The sequence below is a fragment of the Hylaeus volcanicus genome, chromosome 9 (genome assembly GCF_026283585.1).
Source record: "Hylaeus volcanicus isolate JK05 chromosome 9, UHH_iyHylVolc1.0_haploid, whole genome shotgun sequence".
Taxonomy (NCBI): Eukaryota; Metazoa; Arthropoda; class Insecta; order Hymenoptera; family Colletidae; genus Hylaeus; species Hylaeus volcanicus.
In genome coordinates, this window is record NC_071984.1 from 786,592 (window position 1) to 808,042 (window position 21,451).

General features: G+C 34.0%; 1 long non-coding RNA gene across 4 annotated transcripts; it reads left to right on the plus strand.

The window, feature by feature from the left end:
- The first annotated feature begins 9,099 nt into the window (after window positions 1-9,099).
- On the plus strand, window positions 9,100-21,026 carry LOC128881881 (uncharacterized). Of its 4 annotated transcripts, XR_008458209.1 has the most exons (6): window positions 9,100-10,179; window positions 10,248-10,317; window positions 11,113-11,815; window positions 12,189-12,499; window positions 12,837-13,456; window positions 19,842-21,026. It is a non-coding gene; the product is annotated as an uncharacterized LOC128881881 (long non-coding RNA). The 4 variants fall into 4 exon arrangements; XR_008458208.1 differs by having other exon boundaries at window positions 12,189-13,456; XR_008458210.1 differs by lacking the exon at window positions 11,113-11,815 and having other exon boundaries at window positions 12,189-13,456.
- Window positions 21,027-21,451: the final 425 nt, after the last annotated feature.

Genomic DNA, 21,451 nt, shown 5'->3' on the forward strand with positions numbered 1-21,451 from the left:
GAATTTTGCAATCCTGATATCAGATTCAAAGGTTACTGCTCAAATAACTTATAAATACCAAGTTTCATGAACATCTAATAACTTTTCAATATACATGTCGGCCATATTGGATCCGCCATTTTGAATTGTGCAATTCTGATATCAGATTCAACGTTTGCTACTCAAATAACTTATAAATACCAAGTTTCATGAACATCTAATAACTTTTCAATATACATGTTGGTCATATTGCATCCGCAATTTTGAATTTTACAATTCCCGTATCAGATTCGAAATTAAATACAAAATAAATTATATGTTGATAATACTTTTACAATTAAATATGCATATTTTCTTGAAAACATATAAACGATTTTCGTTTGTATCTTCTTCTTTGTAATTATTATTTCTAAAAAATTATATTATTAATTATAATTAAAGAATTGTTAAAGCGGTACTTAAATTTAATATGCATATACATATATTAATTGATATACAAGTAAGTATATAAAGGAAGTAAGTAGTTTAGCTCAAAATTAAATATATTTTCTTCTTACTTTTCAACTCTTAATATTCAAATAATTGCATCCTGTTTTATACTGAATGATGTTTTTAGAAGTGAAGATGACTCAAGAATATACTCAAAACGTTAATAAATTCTCCTTTTTATTCCTTCATGCGCAAACCACTTTTCTGATGCTTAATCATACAAAATTTATATTTCGTAAATAAAAATAAAAAAACAGGAACCATCGAAAAATCATTCATTATTTCTTAAATAAAAATAAAAAACAGGAACCATCGAAAAATCATTCATATTTCTTAAATAAAACTAAACTAAACAAAAATCATTTATTATGTCTTAAATAAAACTAAACAAAAATAATTGATTATTTCTTAAATAAAACTAAACAAAAATAATTTATTATTTCTTAAATAAAACTAAACAAAAATCATTTATTATTTCTTAAATAAAACTAAATAAAAATAATTTATTATTTCCTAAATAAAACTAAACAAAAATAATTTATTATGTCTTAAATAAAACTAAACAAAAATAATTTATTATATCTTAAATAAAACTAAACAAAAATCATTCATTATGTCTTAAATAAAACTAAACAAAAATCATTTATCATTTCTTTTAACCCTCATATCCCTATTCCTTCCTATATATACTATCCAAACATCGTCAATCGTCTCAATAAAATATCTCTAATATCTCGTGGATGATTTTCATTGTCGGCTACTGTAGCTGAACATTTTCCGCGAAATTGAACGCGAAAAATTCCGGAAGGAGTAACTTTCACGCGACGCTTTGAAAACGATAACGCGCATACAGAAGAGTCCCCCTATCAATATTCTCGGCGAGCCCTTGGAAAACGCGGTGGAACGTTCTTTGGTCGTGTTCAGAGGTAAAAGTAATCGATCGCGGCGCCTGCAGACTCGCGCAGCAGAACTGCAGCCTGCATGTCCGGCTGCATAACGATAGGCGTGACTGAACCAACTCTGAATCCAGACTACGCCAATGAATGCGGCAAAAGTGACGACTAGTCTAAATATTTTCGTTAATCGAGCCTCAACAAGTCACTTTAAAATTTATTTTTAGAGGGTACTGTACTTTTACAAATTTTAAGGAAATTTTGAAGAAATTTTGAGGAAATTTTTATGAATTGTTTGCAGGCAAAGTTATTGACATAGATTTTATTTATACAGGTACACACAAAGTTCCCTAAAATTTATAACTGTTCTGATCTATTTATTTATGAGTTACGTAAAATATTCTAGGTCCAGAATGTTAATATAGTACTCTTTTATATAATTAGTTACTGCGCAATTTTTATGATTTTTTTTGGAGACAAAGTAATTGACATACACTTTTGAAAATTGGTACATTTATTTATACGTGTGTAAACAAGACTCTGTTAACTTTACCACTCTCCTGTTCAATTTATTTATCAGTTACAATTGGGTCAGATTGTTAAGGTAGTACTTTTTCGGTTGTAACAGGGCCTCGTCAAATATATTCGACAACCAAGGCCGTTCGAAGCAATCGGTTCACGTGTTTGGAATTCCTTAGCGATGGTGCCTGCATACAGAGATACCCAACTCGCGGAACACTCGCACCCCGTGAACGTCTATTTTTAACGATCCTGGTATTCGGAACAGTTCAACGTTACACTCTGATTGATCAAAACGGATTACATCGATCCGGATTGGCAGAATTTCATTCGCGCTGCGAGGGAATAAATTGGTAACGTTTATCAACAACCCCTTGCATTTGGATTTATTTCGTTGCAAAATGTAGAACACAGGAATCACGTTATATTATATAGTTATTATATACATAGTTATCTTTGTAATCGTATGATTTATCGCAGTGATATTCGATTTATGTGAATTATTAGATATGTTTATGAAAGAAAAATCAAAATTCTATCTTTTAAATTTTTGGTATTTTATCTTGATATCACTTGATTTTAGGTTTTTATTTGTATTGATCTGTTTAAACTGAAACATTTCAAACTAGGCCTTAGTGTAATGACATACAAATAATCACGTGAGATAGTATATCCTTGGAATTATTATTAAATTAACCCGAATTTATTTACGAAATATAAATTTTGTACGATTAAGCATCAGAAAAGTGGTTTGCATGTGGATCCATCTCGTTGCAAAATGTAAAACACAAGAATCACGTCATATTATATAGGGTACCTTTGAAAAAATGTGATTTATTATACTGATATTTTTAATTTCTATGAATGTTTAGACATATTTACGATAATAAATCAAAATTTGCTCTCTTCAATTCATAACTATTGTTATTGTATGAAACCTTTTGGTTATACAGGGTGTCTCAAAAATGTTTGAGGTCCTTGAACAGGGTGGTTCGGGGGGTGATTTGAAACAACTTTTTCCTTAGCGAAAACGTTGTCCGAGGCTTCATTGAGGAGATATTAACAGAAAACCCCGGACCAATCAGAGCGCGAGGATGACGGTTGAGGGCGGTCCGCCGGCACGCTTGCGCTCTGATTGGTCCGGGGTTTTCTGTTAATATCTCCTTAACGAAGCCTCGGACAACATTTTTGCTAAGGAAAAAGTTGTTTCAAATCACCTCCACTTTGTATATACAGAGTGTCCCAAAAATGTTGTAACACATTGAAGAAGGTGGTTCGGGAGGTGATTTGAAACAACTTTTTCCTTTGCGAAAATGTTGTCCGAGGCTTCATTGAGGAGATATTAACGGAAAACACTGACCAATCAGAGCGCAAGGATACCAATAGAGCGCGCGCTGATTGGTCAGCGTTTTCTGTTAATATCTTCATAACGAAGCCTCGGACACCATTTTCGCTAAGGAAAAGGTTGTTTCAAATCACCTCCCGAACCACCTCCTTCAAGGTGTTACAACATTTTTGGGACACCCTGTACATACAGGGCGGAGGTGATTTGGAACAACTTTTTCCTTAGCGAAAATGTTGTTCAAGGCTTCGTTAAGAAGATATTAACAGAAAACCCCGACCAATCAGAGTGCGAGGATGCCAGTAGAGCGCGCGCTGATTGGTCAGTGTTTTCCGTTAATATCTTCATAACGAAGCCTCGGACAACATTTTCTCTAAGGAAAAAGTTGTTTCAAATCACCTCCCAAATCACCTCCTTCAAGGTGTTACAACATTTTTGGGACACCCTATATAGCATTTGTAAATAAATAATTCCTCGTTGTAAAATTTAAGTGTAGGATTTGAATGTGAATTCAGGCCCTGCAATATTTTTGAACCCGGCCCCGCAAAAGGTCACGCCGGCCCTGTATTCAAGAATAAATCTAATTCAAATCACGCTGCAGATTTATTCGAGAGTATCGAACATAATCGTTATTCGTTTTCGATATTAAATCATAGGGATTTATTCGTTGTTCGAAGTAAAATTTACCTTCAGCTCTGGAGAATCGAATCGTCTGTCGCTGGAACGATTAAAATCTTTCTCAACGGTGCCTCTATCTGCAGTAGTAACAATTTGTCCGCATTATGCTCGATGTGGTGTTGCTTCTTATGGAATATAGGTAACGAATGACGGTTATAATGAACCATTCATCGTTGACTCGCATTGATTATTCAACGACAGACCGAGTGACCCTAATCAGGAACGTAGATTGTCGTCCTTATTATGCAGCCCGCGTTAGTTGATACTGTTACAGTTATGAAGCATGGTACGTACGTGCCATAAGTTCGTTGACCCTTTCAATGAAAACGCTATTTTGCGATTGGTTTTCGGAACGTCGATGACACCAATGATATCTTACAGTGGCAAGTTGAATACTGAACTAAATACACAGTGCATACAAAAATTAAAATAAAAAAGTGAGAAAATTCAGTGAATAAATGATCGGTAAATAAAAGAAACGTAAGCACTGGAAAAGGGACTCTGCGTTAAATATTGTATATTCAATAAAATAATTTTCATGCTTACCTCATATAATAATACTCATATAATAATAGGAATTTTATAAGCACCCAATACATCGTACATTACATATACATTATAACGAACGTCATCGTTTAAAGAGAATGATTGGTTAAGAAATAAATTAAAATTAATTAAGAATGGAAGTTAAAGAAGAATATACTTTTTTTTTTTAATGTAAGAAAAACATAAGATTTTCCAACAGAAAAGGGAGATAATTGATATTTATAATCAATTAACTAATTCTCGTGTTCTGTGGGCTATATAAATCGAAACTTTGTGTATTTGTTTTTGTTAAGCTATTGAATGCATGTGTCGTTCGAGCATGCAATTGGAAACGTAGATACCGGTATCGCACGAAATACTTTTTGTGTTTCGGACGCCAGGAATAGATACATATGCTTTGCATGTTTCTGTTATGTTCGGCGATGACGACAGTGTAATTCAACTGAAATAGATACGAGAATATAACTCGGTCAGTACACCTATACATCAATAGTGTTTTACAAGAATATTTATGGTCTTACGTAATTTCTCTACACTTTAACCATGTATTCTGCGCATATATCCACTCGTGAATTTTTTAAACTCACAACATTTATATATATTTATGTAATATTTTTTTTTCCTATGTCTGTTCGCCGATTATGCCGAGATGGCTTGACCAATCGGGATGAAACCTTTTGCGATATACGAAATTCGGTGATCGAACTCCTCGACTATTCAAGAAGTATACTGTGCACTTATCGTAGACAAATTTGTGCGCCTAACGTGACATTACTGTACATAAATAGAAAATGTATTATTCAAAATAACAATGAAAATTCTTATAAGAAAGCTAGGTATATGAGTAAGCACTTATCGTAGACAAATTTAATAGCTAGTGAGTATACTTCAGAGAATACTTCACAGTATTTCTCATGTCACTTTAACTCTCTCCTTCCTTTTCGAATTACAGTAAAGTCTCCATAAATGTACAAACTCGGGACTGATATAGTGCATTTATGGTAGACTTTACAGTATTTCTCATGTCACTTTAACTCTCGCCTTCCTTGTCGAATTACAGTAAAGTCTCCATAAATGCACAAGTTCAGTCCCGAGTTTGTGCATTTATGGAGACTTCACAGTAGTTCTTATCTCACTTTAACTCTCTCATTCATTTTCGAATTACAGCAAAGTCTCCATAAATGCAGAAATATCTTTACCATAAATGCACAGAAACCATCCACACCACTTACAGGTATACCTACCTCTTGAGGGGTACAGGAATTCGATCACCGTGTAGTGTAAACATGATCTGGGATCGGATTACTCGGCGAAACAATTTAATGCAACGGTGAAACTTTGTTATTATTAACTATTTTGTTGTAAAACGTTTACCATCGTATTCCTGACATTTTTCTGATTAAAATGAGACCAAACACGACGTAATTCGCAACATATTTACTTGTAACAACTTATTACGTATCATTTATCGTAGAGTACTAACTACAACAAGATAAATGGTAAATATCGTCCGAATTATATCGTGTTTGGCCTCATTTTAATTAGAAAAATGTCAGGAATATGATGGTAAACGTTTTGCAACAAAAAAGTGAATAAGAAGAAAGTTTCATCGTTGGATTACATTGTTTCACCGATATACAACGGTGTTTTCGCTTCCTCCTACTCTTTACTCGTTGTCCTTGTCTACGTTCGACGCTCGGCGGCAAACATCAGAGAATATACGAAACTCGGGCGGCAAACATTAGAGGATATACGAAATTTGGCGATCGAACTCCTCAACTACTCAAGAGGTATACCGTGCACTTATCATGGACAAATTTGTACCCCTAACCTGACGTTACTGTACATAAATAGAAAATGTATTATTGAAAATAATAATGAGTATTCTTATAAGAAAGCTAGGTATATGAGTAAACACTTATCGTAGACAAATTTGTGCACCTAACCTGACATTACTGTATATAGATAAAAAATATATTATTGAAAATAATAATGAATATTCTTATAAGAAAGCTAGGTATATAGGGTGTCTCAAAAATGTTGGAGGTCCTTGAAAGGAGTGGTTCGGGGGGTGATTTGAAACAACTTTTTCCTTAGCGAAAATGTTGCCCGAGGCTTCGTTGAGGAGATAAGAACAGAAAACCCCGGATCAATCAGAGCGCGAGAACGCCCGCGGTAGGCGTGGGCTACGCGCTAGGCGACCCTCCTCCACCGGCATACTCACGCTCTGATTGGTCGAGGGTTTTCCGTTAATATCTCCCCAATGAAGCCTCGGACAACATTTTCGCTAAGGAAAAAATTGTTTCAAATCACCTCCCGAATCACCTCCAACATTTTTGTGACACCCTCTATATATATAACAATTTATAATAATAGATAATAATGTAATAATAAAAATTGTATAAACATCCAAGACATTATAGAAAAATATACAATGTTTCTCTATACATTTCCATATTATTTACAAATATTTCCAAAGATATCCAATTTCGTTTACATACAATTTAAAATTAAAATACGTTAACAAAACGTTCTTAATCGCGAATTACACTGATTTTCAATTCCTTTGACATCAAACACGATCTGCATCACCGACGCAGAGGAAAATTACCATTTGGCTTTAAGTGGATCAACAGGAACCCCTTGCAGGAAACTTCTACGAAATCTGATTGTCTTTGACATTACGTGCACTATAATTGCGCAATCGTGAGTGGCAACCATTATACAGGGAACAATGGGATTTACGACGCCCGGGTTATCGCGAAAATAACGCGAAGAATGCAGATCTACGCGCGTAGTTGTGTAGCTACTAGTATGGACGGTGAAGTTTAAAAAATGTACTTCTTTAGGGAAGAAAAGTTTGACGAATCACAATTTCTTTTCTAGAAAAGGAATCGTAAGTAGTAGTTAATATTTAAGAAAGAATGTTGAATCCAATTTGTGAAACTTTACGCGAAGATGGTTGAAAATTTATTTACAATAAGATCATAAAAGTCATTTCATTCCAAATTATTTATTTATTTTTTTTATTTGTTTTTTTATATTTACAAGAGTAACAATTTCATATGAAAATTATGTCCCCATTGTTATTCGTTATTATCATTTCTTTGTACTACTCCTATTTTTTTTTACTCCGTCTCTAATTATCCCAACTATTTACGCATTGTATTCAGTAGTGACCAATTAATACATCGGAGGATCACCTAGGGGACACTTATCCGAGAAAACGGTCGGTTCATCTGCTAATGGAACAGACGTGTCAAACACAGGAGTGTCGCTCAATAGAGGAACAGGACGTGATCTTTATAATCTATTAACGCCTATAAACCTAAAGTAGCATTTATCGTCGCAGCTATATTCGTGTTTCCGTTAAACCTGCAATAAAATTCAGTAACAAAGGAAGTTATCATGTCGCCTGATTTATGTCAATAATCGAAAACAACTCACTCAAAAATATGTAGATCGATTCCAGTTAGAGAAATAGAACGCTCTCAAATATAACGGAAATCGAGAATGGGTCATTAAGAAATTATGGATTTTAAAAACTAGAAATTAGAATGAAAATAGCATATTACGAGATTATGGATTTTAGTTAAATTAGAAAATAGAATAAAAATAGCATATTATGAAAATAGTTTATACAAGATATTTTATTTTAAATTTTTGTTTAGGAAAACAAGTTTTTCAACAATTTTGGACAGTGATTTAGTTCGATTAGCTGTTACAACATTTCCTGGTGTAGGAAACAACCGTCCGCTACTTGCTTGTGTTGGAGGAACCGCAATATCCAGGGTGTCCTAAAAATGTTATAACACCTTGAAAGAGGTGATGCAGGAGGTGATTTGAAACAACTTTTTCCTTAGCGAAAATGTTGTCCGAGGCTTCGTTAAGGCGATATTAACAGAAAACCCCGGACCAATCAGAACGCGAGTATGTCGGCGGAGGGCGGTCGCCGAGCGCGTAGCCCACGCCTACCGCGGGCGTACTCGCGCTCTGTTTGATTCGGCGTTTTCTGTTAATATCTCTTTAACGAAGCATGGGACAACATTTTCGCTAAGGAAAAAGTTGTTTCAAATCATCTTCCGAACCACACCTTTCAAAGCGTTACAACATTTTTGGGACACCCTGTATATACAGAGTGGAGGTGATTTGGAACAACTTTTTCCTTTGGGAAAATGTCGTCCGAGGCTTCGTTAAGAAGATATTAACGGAAGACACTGACGAATCAGAGCGCGCGTATACCGATGGAGCGCTCTGATTGGTCCGGGGTTTTCCGTTAATATCTCCTCAACGAAGCCTCGGACAACATTTTCGCTAAGGAAAAAGTTGCTTCAAATCACCCCCTGAACCACCCCTTTTAAGGACATCCAACATTTTCGGGACACCCTGTATATACAGAGTGGAGGTAATTTGAAACAACTTTTTCCTTTGCGAAAATGTCGTCCGAGGCTTCGTTAAGGAGATATTAACGGAAAACACTGACCAATCAGAGTGCGCGTATGCTGGCGGAGGGCGGTCGCCTAGCACGTAGCCCACGCCTACCGCGGGCGTACTCGCGTTCTGATTGGTCCGACGTTTTCTCTAATATCTCCTTAACGAAGCCTCGGACAACATTTTCGCTAAGGAAAAAAATGTTTCAAATCACCCCCCGGACCTCTTTTAAGAACCTCCAACATTTTTCGGACACCCTGTATATAGTTTCAATTAGACATTTGACAACACTAAAACACAATTGCAATAAACATTTAAATATTTACCTTTAAAGAATACCTAAAATCTAAATTAATCAAATATTCATGACGCAACCATTACGATATCTACAATATATAAAATAATAAAAATAAGAGTGGAAAATTAATCTAAACCTAGAAACAGCACTAATATTCCCAGAAACATGTGCAAAATACCATCAATTATTTTAAGGACACCAAACTTTACAGTAGTACATAACACCGTTAATTAATCAGAAACCCAATCGAATTCGTTTCTAATTAAACTTTTATTCGTGCTGTAGATGCGACGTAAAATAAATCCATATAAAAAAAAAATGTAGATAATGAGAAAAAATGAAAATGTTAACAGGAAAAGGGGATATAATCAACAAAAACCTCACTATAAAATAAAGAAATAAAATAAAATAAAAAAAGATCAATTAACTTCGAAGAAAGAAATCGTTGAATGTAGCTATGATCTTCGGCGCGTCCTTCCTCTATATTAAAGCCTTTAATTTAAAGGAACACTCGTGCCTGGCTGTTAATTCGAATAATGGAATTACCGTCGTGCAAATAGTGCCTGTCACTCTGTTCGTTTCAAGAGTAGAAGTTTCACCTACAAAGGCGTCACTCGATGGAACTAAATGTCGTGGTCTGTAAGTACGTGTCCCGCGTAACTAACGCGGCACAATATTCCGATGCAGCCGAGTAAATTTCATAAACGTTCCCTTGACATTGCCGGTAGCAACAACCGTGACACATTAATGTCACAGGGTGCCACGGAACGGTGCAACTCACCTTTCGTGGCGGTTGCGTAACCGTACACGATGCACCGCATTAATTCCGCGAGGACCTCGAGGTGTTCGCACGCAGTGCCGTAACGAGTCCACGAAGGGCCCGTGGCAATTCTGCGTTCCAAGACCGATAGCGACGCCATGTCCCAAAAGCGGCCAAATTAAGAACTAATAATCACTCATAACTGCGTGATAGGGATTGGGACTGAGTGGAACACGCAATCAGAGTAAGATATATACAAATATAAGATATAAAGTGCAAGAACTGAAACAATGGTTCTTTATTGTTTTGTAGAATTATGTAAAAACACAAGATATAAAGCAAAAAAAAGCAAGAGATTCGAAATTTGTATCATTATATATATGTAAGTTGTAAATTTGTATTTACCTAACCTCAAAAACTAGTTTATCTTGTACTTATTATTTACTATATAATTGCATGGGTTTTCTGCCTTACATTCATATTTAATTTGTATATATTGTTATACTGTTATGTTGTTATATTTGTATATTATTTATAATTATAATTATTATTTATATTTAATGTATTTACATATAATTACATATTGCATATATTGTATATACATATTATTATTTTTAATCAACATGATTACTGCCTTTAATCATTAACGCTTTGCACTCAGGGCCTTTTTTTCTGGTATTTACCAGCAACTCGATATGCTTTCTTAGCATTCTATTCCCATGAATGCTAAGATTATATTGACTTCGAAAATGAGATCTCTAATTTGAGATCTGAGAATCAGGTCACCTTTGCCTCAACGGTAATTATTTTATTGGCACTTCGAGTTCCAAAGAAATGAAACCTAAAGAAAACCTAGAGAGTCACCTCTCGAGTGCAAAGGGTTAGCCATTTAACTGTATCATCAAGTATTAGGGGGACCAGAAAGTAATGTTGTTTCTGCGAATGCAAATACTTGTTTATTATTTACCAGCTCACCATGTACCAATCAATTTTTATTGATCAGGTATTGAAAATTTGCACACTAAATGGCAGAAGGTTATTGATTACGAGGACAATTACATAATTGATTAAAAATAAAAACATATAAATTTATTTGTTTGAATTTAATGAAATTTAATAAAAGAATGGACATTACTTTCTGGTCTCCCTAATAAAAATAAACATTTATATTTCTCAGGTTTCCAAGCAATCCTCAACTTCTAGAGGAATGAATCCAAGCTTTACTCGCTTTCATTGGCCAGAACAGTGCTTTAAGCTTGCATACCCTGCAATGGAAATAAACTACTACTACTACAGCGCTTTAAGTTTGCCAAAAATGACAATTATTGACAATCATTTTATTGGGTCTTCGAGTTCCAAAGAAATTAAACCTAAAGAAAACCTAGTGGTGACTGAGAGTCACCTCTCGAGTGCAAAGGGTTAACCATTTAACTGTGCCATCAAGGAAAGATACATATTTATATTTCTCAGGTTTCCAAGCAATCCTCAACTTCTAGAGGAATGGGTCCAAGCTTTACTCACTTCGAATAACCAGAACAGTGCTTTAAGCTTGCCAAAAATGGCATCGATACATGCAGAGCACTTTGATAAAGCATGTTTTTCATAAAATCACCATTTGTGTCATCACAAATTTGAATATTGAAAGCTTATTTCAAAATTTTAATGCCCATATTAAAGCCCACGTGCTTATTACGGCACTGTCCGTACGTTGCACGCTTATGCATAGCGTTACATCATAAAATGAATGCAACTACTTCACAATGATCTCGTAACCTTGAAACGTGATGCCAATGTTGATCATTCAATGTTAAATGCTTCCATTACTGGTTCACTTCCGGAGACAATTATAACAAACTGATTAGCGCTGATAAAACACGCTGGTGAGTGTCGATATTTAATCAATAAAGATTATATTATAATTTGCAGAATTTAATTGTTGATTGGGAGTTTGTCAGTTTTTTTGTCATAAAATTGCAATTGATAATTGTGAATTGGAAAGTTAAATTGATAAGGTTATTACTCCAAGCATTGTTTTTTAATCGGTTGGAGTGTTTACTAATCAATTTAATCTGTTCGAGACTTTAATGCATGTTTCTGAAAATTATGAAGAGTTTCGCGACGTGTATTTTTAATTTTTTTAATTTTTATTTTGTTTTGTTGGTGGATTACCTTGAAATTAATGAAGAAGATTGTGTTTACAACATCAGGGTTTGTATGGTAATTTTTATTTAATTTCCTCATACTTTATTTCAGGACAGTAAATTGAAGAAGATTATGATTGAAGAAAATTATGTTTATACCATTAAGGACAATTGTTAATAAAAAATATTATATTCATGGCACTAAAAAATAATATGATTCAAGAAAATTGTGTTTATGCCATTGATGAATAATAAGAATGAAGAAAATCATGTTTATACCAGTAAGGACAATTATTAATGAAAAGTATTATGTTTATATCATTGAAAAATAATATGATTGAAGAAAATTGTGTTTACGCCATTGATGAATAATATGAATGAAGAATTCATTCAGAATAATGCAGTAAAGTGTATTGATAGTTCGTATCCTTTATTTTAAAAGCAAAGGACAAATTCTATTAATATATGATACGTCTTTGTTGTAAACAAAATTATACAAATTAAGAAGTTCAATGAAAATACAAATACCAGGTGTAAACTATAATGATTCCAAGTGCTGTTATTAATTTAACTTTCAATTAAAAATCTTATATTTCAAAGAACCTAGTTACTATAGAAGTACACAAAATTTTAATCTGTAAGGAACTTAATTTTGTTTATTAATTTCATCATATTTTAATTAGGCGAGTCCGTAGTGCTTAGGAAAGAAAAATAATACTAATCATAAAATATAATTTTCCTTTGACCAAAAATAAAACAGAAAATTCACGAATACGTAAATAAAGATACATAGATAATCACTTCAATTAACTGATTATATATAATGAAAATAAGTTTCTCTAAAAGACTCTACACAAACAAAATAAAATAAATATGATTCATGAAATTAATAAATTCCATAAAAATTAATAAAAGATAAAATCAATTGGAAATCTGCTTTTATAAATACTAATTCTTTAATCATACATTAATGATTTAATCATACATATAATAAGAAAAATAATAATTGAACGAAGTAAATATTAGTTGGAAGAAACAAGGCTCCAAAAGTTCTAGGAGACTCCCTAAATTCAAGAAAAACAAAGAGTCTCGTCTTCAAAGCACCGACTGGAGCAATCTTCTCTAAAAGAAAGAAACCAGATAACCCAATAATAGGTATAATTCGGTTGGAAGTAATCGATGAAGTACAGAGAAGATTTAAAAGAAATACAGGAACATCGTATTTATAAAATGATTACTAAAGCTAACTGCGTTGGCGTAACGAAGCGTTAACTTGTACTGCGACGACGTCAGAGATAATATCAGCCACTTAACAAGCTATTGCGTCGGTTATAAGGTGTGCTTTTTATTCCAAATGAATCCAAACATAATTTTAACACTGTAAGTACGTAAAAATAGATTAATTGGTCATATACTCAGAACAAACACTTCAGTGGTTAATGAAGCTTTCAAGTAGCAGTATCAAGTGGACTGCAATTGGGTTACAATTATATCATAAAATATTGTCGATATAATTTATTTGATGTTGTGGTGGGGTGATTGAACATCATTGAACAACGGTAAAGAAATATAAAGGGACATTGGATAACATTGAACGATATTAGAATACACAGAAGGCCATTGAATGACATTGAACAATCTTGAAGAATAGGGAACAAAATTTAATAATATTGAACAACAGTGAACTATGCGCGTTGAACAACATTTAACCACACTCAATGACATTGAACCATATTTAAGAATATTCAACAAAATTGAACAATGTACGTTGAACAATACTAAACCACATTGAACGACATTGAACAATGTTGAAGAATATTGAACAAAATTTAATAATGTTGAACAAAATTGAACAGTGACCTATGTACGTTGAACATTTAACCACATCGAACAACAGTGAACCATATTGAGCAAAATTGAACAGTGACCTATATACGTTGAACAACATTTAATCACATTGACAATATTGACGAATACTGAACAAAATTGAATAATATTGAACAATATTGAACAAAATTATACCAAATTGAACTATGTACGTTGAACGACACTAAACCACATCGAACTACATTGAAAAATATTGAAGAATTTTGATCAAAATTTAATAATGTTGAAAAAAAGTGAACAAAATTGGACAGTGAACTATGTACATTAAACATCATTTAATCACATTGAACTACATTGAACAGTGAACTTTGTACGTTGAACAACATTTAATCACATTGAACAATATTGAAGAAGAATGAACAAAATTGATTAATATTGAACAAAATTGAATAGTATTGAACAAAATTGAATAATATTGAACAAGATTGAATAATATTGAACAAAATTGAACAGTGACTTATGTACGTTGAACAACATTTAATCACATTGAACAATATTGAAGAATATTGAACATAATTGAATAATATTGAACAATATTGAACAAAATTGAACAAAATTGAACCAAATTGAACCAAATTGAACCAAATTGAATCAAATGGAATAATATTGAAGAATATTGAACAAAATTGAACAGTGACCTATGTACGTTGGATATTTAACAACATTGAACGACATTGAACGACATCGGAGGACATTGACCAAAATCATGCAACATTTAAAAGTTCTCTAATTGTGATACGAAAACGATTCCTATGTAGTCACAGCGATCATAAGCAGACTGACAAATTGCAAATTAAAGTCGCATTTCTAATTCAACGATTCATAAGAGCTGGGCCGATATTGCACTACCGCGGGCACGTTTGCGTATTTGCTAAACCACCCGTTCTACGTAATCCCTTGCAACTTCGCTCTTCGTGTACCTACTAATCCCTCTTTAACGTGTACACGTCCGCATCGTATCTCCTCGCGTAAGTGAACGCTCCTACACAAACCGGGCACCAACAAAATGGCGAAATTCCTTTTTTTTTTGCCTTTTTGGAGAACGTAATGAAACCACGCTCAAAGAACGAAACCGGAAGAGAAAATATTACGCCGCAGCAGAAAGCATCGCGCTATTCTAAAATTCTGGGTTTTAATTTATAAGTGTTTATTAATGCGTGTAAATGCGCAACGGGAAAATTAATTACAGTATAATTGGACTGCTGAATGTTGTATAGTTTAGAAGAGAGGATAGGGGTTTAAGTTTAAATTTTTGTAATGTAACTGTGAAATGTATGATTCTGCATAAACATCAGCAGGCTTGTTATAGTAGATTTTTTTATAAATTTCGAAGCATCCATGTATGGGAGCGTCAGTTTTGACAGTTTTGGTATTTATTATCATTTATTGTTATTCAATGGCGTTCAATGTCATTTATTACCATTTATTGTCATTCAATGTCGTTCAATGATAGTTCACTGTTCAATATTCTTCAATGTCGTTGAATGTACCATATGATGTTGTTCAACGGCAGTGTTGTTCAACGTACAATTTTGTTCAATATTATTAAATTTTGATCAATATTCTTCGATATTGTTCAGTGTCGTCTAGTATTGTTCAATGTCGTCCAGTATTGTTCAATGTACATAATTCACTGTTTGTTGAATATTGTTCAATTTTTATTCAATATGTTCAATATTATTTAATATTGTTCAATGTTGTTGAATGTCATTCAGTGTTGTTCAACGTACATAATTCACTGTTGTTCAATATTGTTTAATATCGATCAATGTGGTTAAATGTTCTTCAACGTACATTAAACAACATTGAATGACAATAAATGACATTGAAAATCATTGGACGACATTGAATGACACTGAAAATGATTGAACGACATTGAATGACAATAAAGGATAATAAATGCCCTTGAACGACATTGAACAATGATGTTAATGTTTAGAAATATTATCTGATGCCATAAATAGGCATCCTTTCTTTTTTTAATTACCACCAACCTCCCCTAATTCTATTTTCAGTAATTTAATCCTCCACGTACCATCATATACAACACATACATTTTTATTTATTAACATTACCATACCAATCAAAATGTTTCATCTTTATCCTTCCAGACTATGCAATTTTATATTTGCCATCCCTCGAATGCTAATGAAAATTAATAGCTTGACAAAATTAACTAAAATTAATTAAATTAATAAAGATTCATTAACTTTCCACTCGTTATGCGCACGTGTTCTTATCATCTTTGCACGTTATTATAAAAGCACATCGTCGAGCATTATTCCGCATTGACTGGTGCACCGACGATATGCAACATTGTGATAAATCGCGGGAATGAAAGGCATTCATTGTGTCTTTCGCCGTTCGTCTCGGGGGACATGACTGTTTTAGAACAAAGAGCTTCCAGAGAACTCAAGAAGGATAGAGCTTTTATTGTCAAGAAAACTGCAACCAATTTCACGACAATCAGCGACACTTCTCCCGAGGACCGTGGATTCATTCGTTCACTATTTTTTTAGAGCTGCGAGTCGATGAAACATTTACACGAATCTAAGTTCTTTTTTTATTTGAAAAAAAAACAAATAGTATTTCGACCATTGTTAAGAAAGTTATGACCAAAAAAAAACAAAAAAAGAGCGGTTTTTTGAAAATTCGATATTTCTTGAACCAGTGATAAAAAAAATCTCAAAATTTACCAGGAAGCCTCTTTTGAGGGGTACTGAAAAATACCAAAAAATTAAAATAAAAAAAAAAATTTTTTAAACCGTCCGATTTAGCGTGGAATGCCCCATTTATATTTCATTCTACAGTAACGATAATATTCTAGTGGAGATTAGAATTTAGAATTGTGCAAGGAAACACAGTGCAACAAAATTATACGACAGTTATTATTTTACTAAATATTACAATTTAATTATATTCTATTCTACAGTAACGAAAATATTGGTACAATTTTTTAATTAATACATGCAATCTATCATGTACAAGGTGTCCCAAAAATGTTGTAACACCTTGAAAGGGATGATTCGGGAGGTGATTTGAAACAACTTTTTCCTTTGCGAAAATTTTGTCCGAGGCTTCGTTGAGGAGATATTAAGAGAAAACCGTCGACCAATCAGAGCGCGAGGATGCCGGTTGAGGGCGGTCGCCTAGCGCGTAGCCCACGCCTACCGCGGGCAGTCCGCCGGCTCTGATTGGTCCGGGGTTTTCTGTTAATATCTCTTTAACGAAGCTTCGGACAACATTTTCGCTAAGGAAAAAGTTGTTTCAAATCACCTCCCGAACCACCTCCTTCAAGGTGTTACAACATTTTTGGGACACCCTGTATATACAGAGTGGATGTGATTTGAAACAACTTTTTCCTTAGCGAAAATGTTGTCCGAGGCTTCGTTGAGGAGATATTAACGGAAAACCCCGGACCAATCAGAGCGCGAGTATGTCGGCGGAGGGCGGTCGCCTAGCGCGTAGCCCTCGCCTACCGGGGCCTACTCGCGCTCTGATTGGTCCGGGGTTTTCCGTTAATATCTCCTCAACGAAGCCTCGGACAACATTTTCGCTAAGGAAAAAGTTGTTTCAAATCACCTCCCGAATCACCCCATTCAAAGACTTCCAACATTTTTGGGACACCCTGTATAATAGAATCCACATAAAGATTTCAAGTTAAGTGGAGATTGAAATTTAAAATCATTCAAGGAAACGCAGTGCGACAAAACTACAAGACAGGCAACATTTTCTCGCCATAGTTTTCTTTATTTTTTATTTAATTATTATGAATCGCACAGCGAGTTCTTTCACAGTAATTCAACGAAGGCAATGCAATTTGTTTATCAATTTAACCTCTCCTATTTTCTTCACGTTTGTTTTTATTTTCTTTGATTATTTTATTATTTTATTGTCTTCGAAACGCTGGTTCCTGGTTTTGTTTATTTATGAGTCGATTCATTCCACGTACTCCGCAGAATTGTCACACGTTTCGTGGATTACCTCGTCGTTGGATTAAACGCTGTTTCGCGTTATAACGAAGCTACCACGTGTTGCTACTTTCACACGCGTATTTTAATTATCACGGTGGATTTGCGCCCGTATTTTGTTTACATTCGAGCAAATCTATCGCGCTTGAAAGATCGAAAATATATTTCGCCCGATTATTGATGTTTGTAATCTAAATGGATTTCTGATGGGTTTCACAGCCTTTGTTTTATTTCAATTTATTTTAAACGTGTTTTAAAAATGTTATCGAACATTTCACGTTGAATTTATAATAGAGTAGATTAATTTATTATATGATCTTCTTTTCGAACATAATGCTGCAGTCGTCTGAATTTAAATGCCCGTGTTGTTTTATAATTTGTATAATTGTTTTTACATGTAGCATTCACTTATAGCAATAATTGATCCAAATTTACTTTATTATATAATAATACGTGTGTATAATTTATATGTTCACCATAAATGTTAAATTCCCAAGATTTTTGAAGATATCATAAAGAAACAGAATAATTATCTTTAAATGTGAAGATCTAAAAATATAATTGCAATTTATATATTCATTAAAAATATAATTACAATTGCTAATTATTTATCATTAATGTCAATCGTGTATCTCAACTATCCAGACGACATTTCTTGACTTTTCAAAATACTACGAGCACAGAACTTAAATAAGGAGTGTCGATTTCGTTTGACCTTGTGGAACTTGTTTCGTTTTATTCGTTTCTGTTCACTTTTGAACAACATTCCGCGCATAACAAGTGGACGTTCTGCAACCTGTCGCTGCCATTTCGTAATCTCAAGGAAGTGTTTAGCCTACGTCGTAAATATTTGTAATTACTGTGGTTAACGTTCGGTCAATGAATTTTATATCAATCTATGCCTCAAGCGATATGTTATTCAATATGTAAATCAAGCGATTTTAATGTCACACAGTTCAAGGTAATTAGAATTGATGACAGTGTAGGCTTGGGTTTGGAATATATACAAATAATATCAAAATAACTATTATTCAGAATTTTTAAATAAAACAGCGATGTTGGAGCCATTACACGACGAGTATTTCTCTTTTCTCTAGCATTGCTATTTTATTTAAAAGATTGAATTAAAAATTAATAAATCATATCAATATTAATAATCATATAGTCGGCCATATTGGATCCGCCATATTGAATTTTGGAATTCCGATATCAGATTCAAAGTTTGTGACTCGACTAAGTCAAATACCAAGTTTCTTGAGAATCTAGTAACTTTTCAATTATATATGTCGGCCATATTGGATCCGCCATTTCGAGTGTTACAATTCTGATACCAAATTCGAAGTTTGCGGCTAAAACATTTTAAATATTTCTTTGTATTTCTTCTGTAGAGGGCATCTGAAAACGAAAATTTTGAAAAAAAGAAAATTGAATTTCGACCATTATTAAGAAAGTTATAAAAAGAAAAAAAAACAAAAACGAGCGGTTTTATTTGAAAATTCGATTTTTTCTGAACTAATGGTCAAAAAAATCTCAAAATTTATAAGGAAGCCTCATTTGTGGGGTACTAAAAAATACCATAAAATTAAGAAAATCAAATGCAAAAATCTTTCAAACCGTCCGATTTGAAGTAGAATGCCCCAAATACATCATAATAATATTTCATAGATGTCCTACAGTTCTGAATGCTTTATACCATGTGGCGCCACTAGTTCAAATTCTCGCCGTGCGCTGAAACGCCCATAGTGGCCAGACTCCATTCAACTTATTTAAAAATTCCTAATATTAAACCGCAAATCAATAACCATCGAATAAGTACCGTGTTCTGGAAACAAAACTTTGTTTCTCTCTCCATCGACACTCACTCTTTATCACTGTAAAATGTAGTAACACGAACATAATGCTTGCAGGTTCATTCACCTAAAATCCAGGAAACGCGAAGGCCGTCCAAAGCCCTCGAAGGGTGGGATTTAAATGCATCGAACCTTGAGAGGAACCACTCCGAACTTATTGATTGGACGTAATTAAACCGGATCAGCTGTGCGCACGTTAATCACACCGTCTGGCTAGGTCGTTCGTTTTGTAACGGGTAAATACGTCGAACGAGATAAGCCTTGACCGATTAAGTCGGTGGTTCTTAACCTTTTCCACGCTATCGAAGCTCAATTATCAGGAATTCAAGCATCACTTTTTCAATCAAGTTCCAAGTATGCTAATCCGAAGAAACATTGCTTTAACTTATTTTGGATTGCTGGAACATCAAACTTGGGAACTCTTCAAGTGATATTATTCGAAATATCATTTATTTATGTATATATATTTATATATAATAAATTTATTTGTAAATATTAAATCTATAATTTAATTAAAAAATACATGTATGTAGATTTTGGGATGATCGAGGGTGGTGAATAAATTAGACACGTGAGAAACTTGTAAATATAATATAATTAATAATATAAGATTGAAATGGTATAAAAGAAACCTGACGAAACACGTCCAAACGTACTGTTATACACTCATAGTAAATATTTTTCGCTATTACTCATTCCTGACCCTTCAGCTTTCAAACTCTTCTTCCTTTCTCATACAGTTATACCCCAAAGTCCAGTTTCCGAAATCCATAAATGGCCCCAGTTTTCCATCCGGCAGTTATCAGTTTTACCGCGCGCATACCAGTTTGTATCACCGAATTTTATAATAAAGTATTGTTTTCCGCTAACGTCGGTCTTTAATTGAATAATATCAAGTGAGACCCTATCTCCTGTCGACGATATCGAGGTATCAGGGCCGGCGTTAGGAGAGGGGGGGGGGCGCCAGATTTTTGGGAGCGTCGCAGTCCTGTGTCCCTATTATACGAATATACCGATATACAGGGTGTACCTAGTATACGAATATACCGATATACAGGGTATCCCAAAAATGTTGTAACACATTCAAAGAGGTGGTTCGGGAGGTGATTTGAAACAACTTTTTCCTTAGCGAAAATATTGTCCGAGGCTTCGTTGAGGAGATATTAACGGATAACACTGACCAATTAGAGCACGCGAATACCGTTGGAGCGCTCTGATTGGTCGGTGTTTTCTGTTGATATCTTCTCAACGAAGCCTCGGACAACATTTTCGCTAAGGAAAAAGTTGTTCCAAATCACCTTCGCCCTGTATATACAGGGTGTCCCAAAAATGTTGGAAGTCCCTGAATAGGGTAGTTCGAGAGGTGATTTGAAACAACTTTTTCCTTAGCGAAAATATTGTCCGAGGCTTCGTTGAGGAGATATTAACGAAAAACACTGACCAATTAGAGCACGCGAATACCGTTGGAGCGCTCTGATTGGTCGGTGTTTTCTGTTGATATCTTCTCAACGAAGCCTCGGACAACATTTTCGCTAAGGAAAAAGTTGTTCCAAATCACCTCCGCCCTGTATATGCAGGGTGTCCCAAAAATGTTGGAAGTCCTTGAATAGGGTGGTTCGGGAGGTGATTTGAAACAACTTTTTCCTTAGCGAAAATGTTGTCCGAGA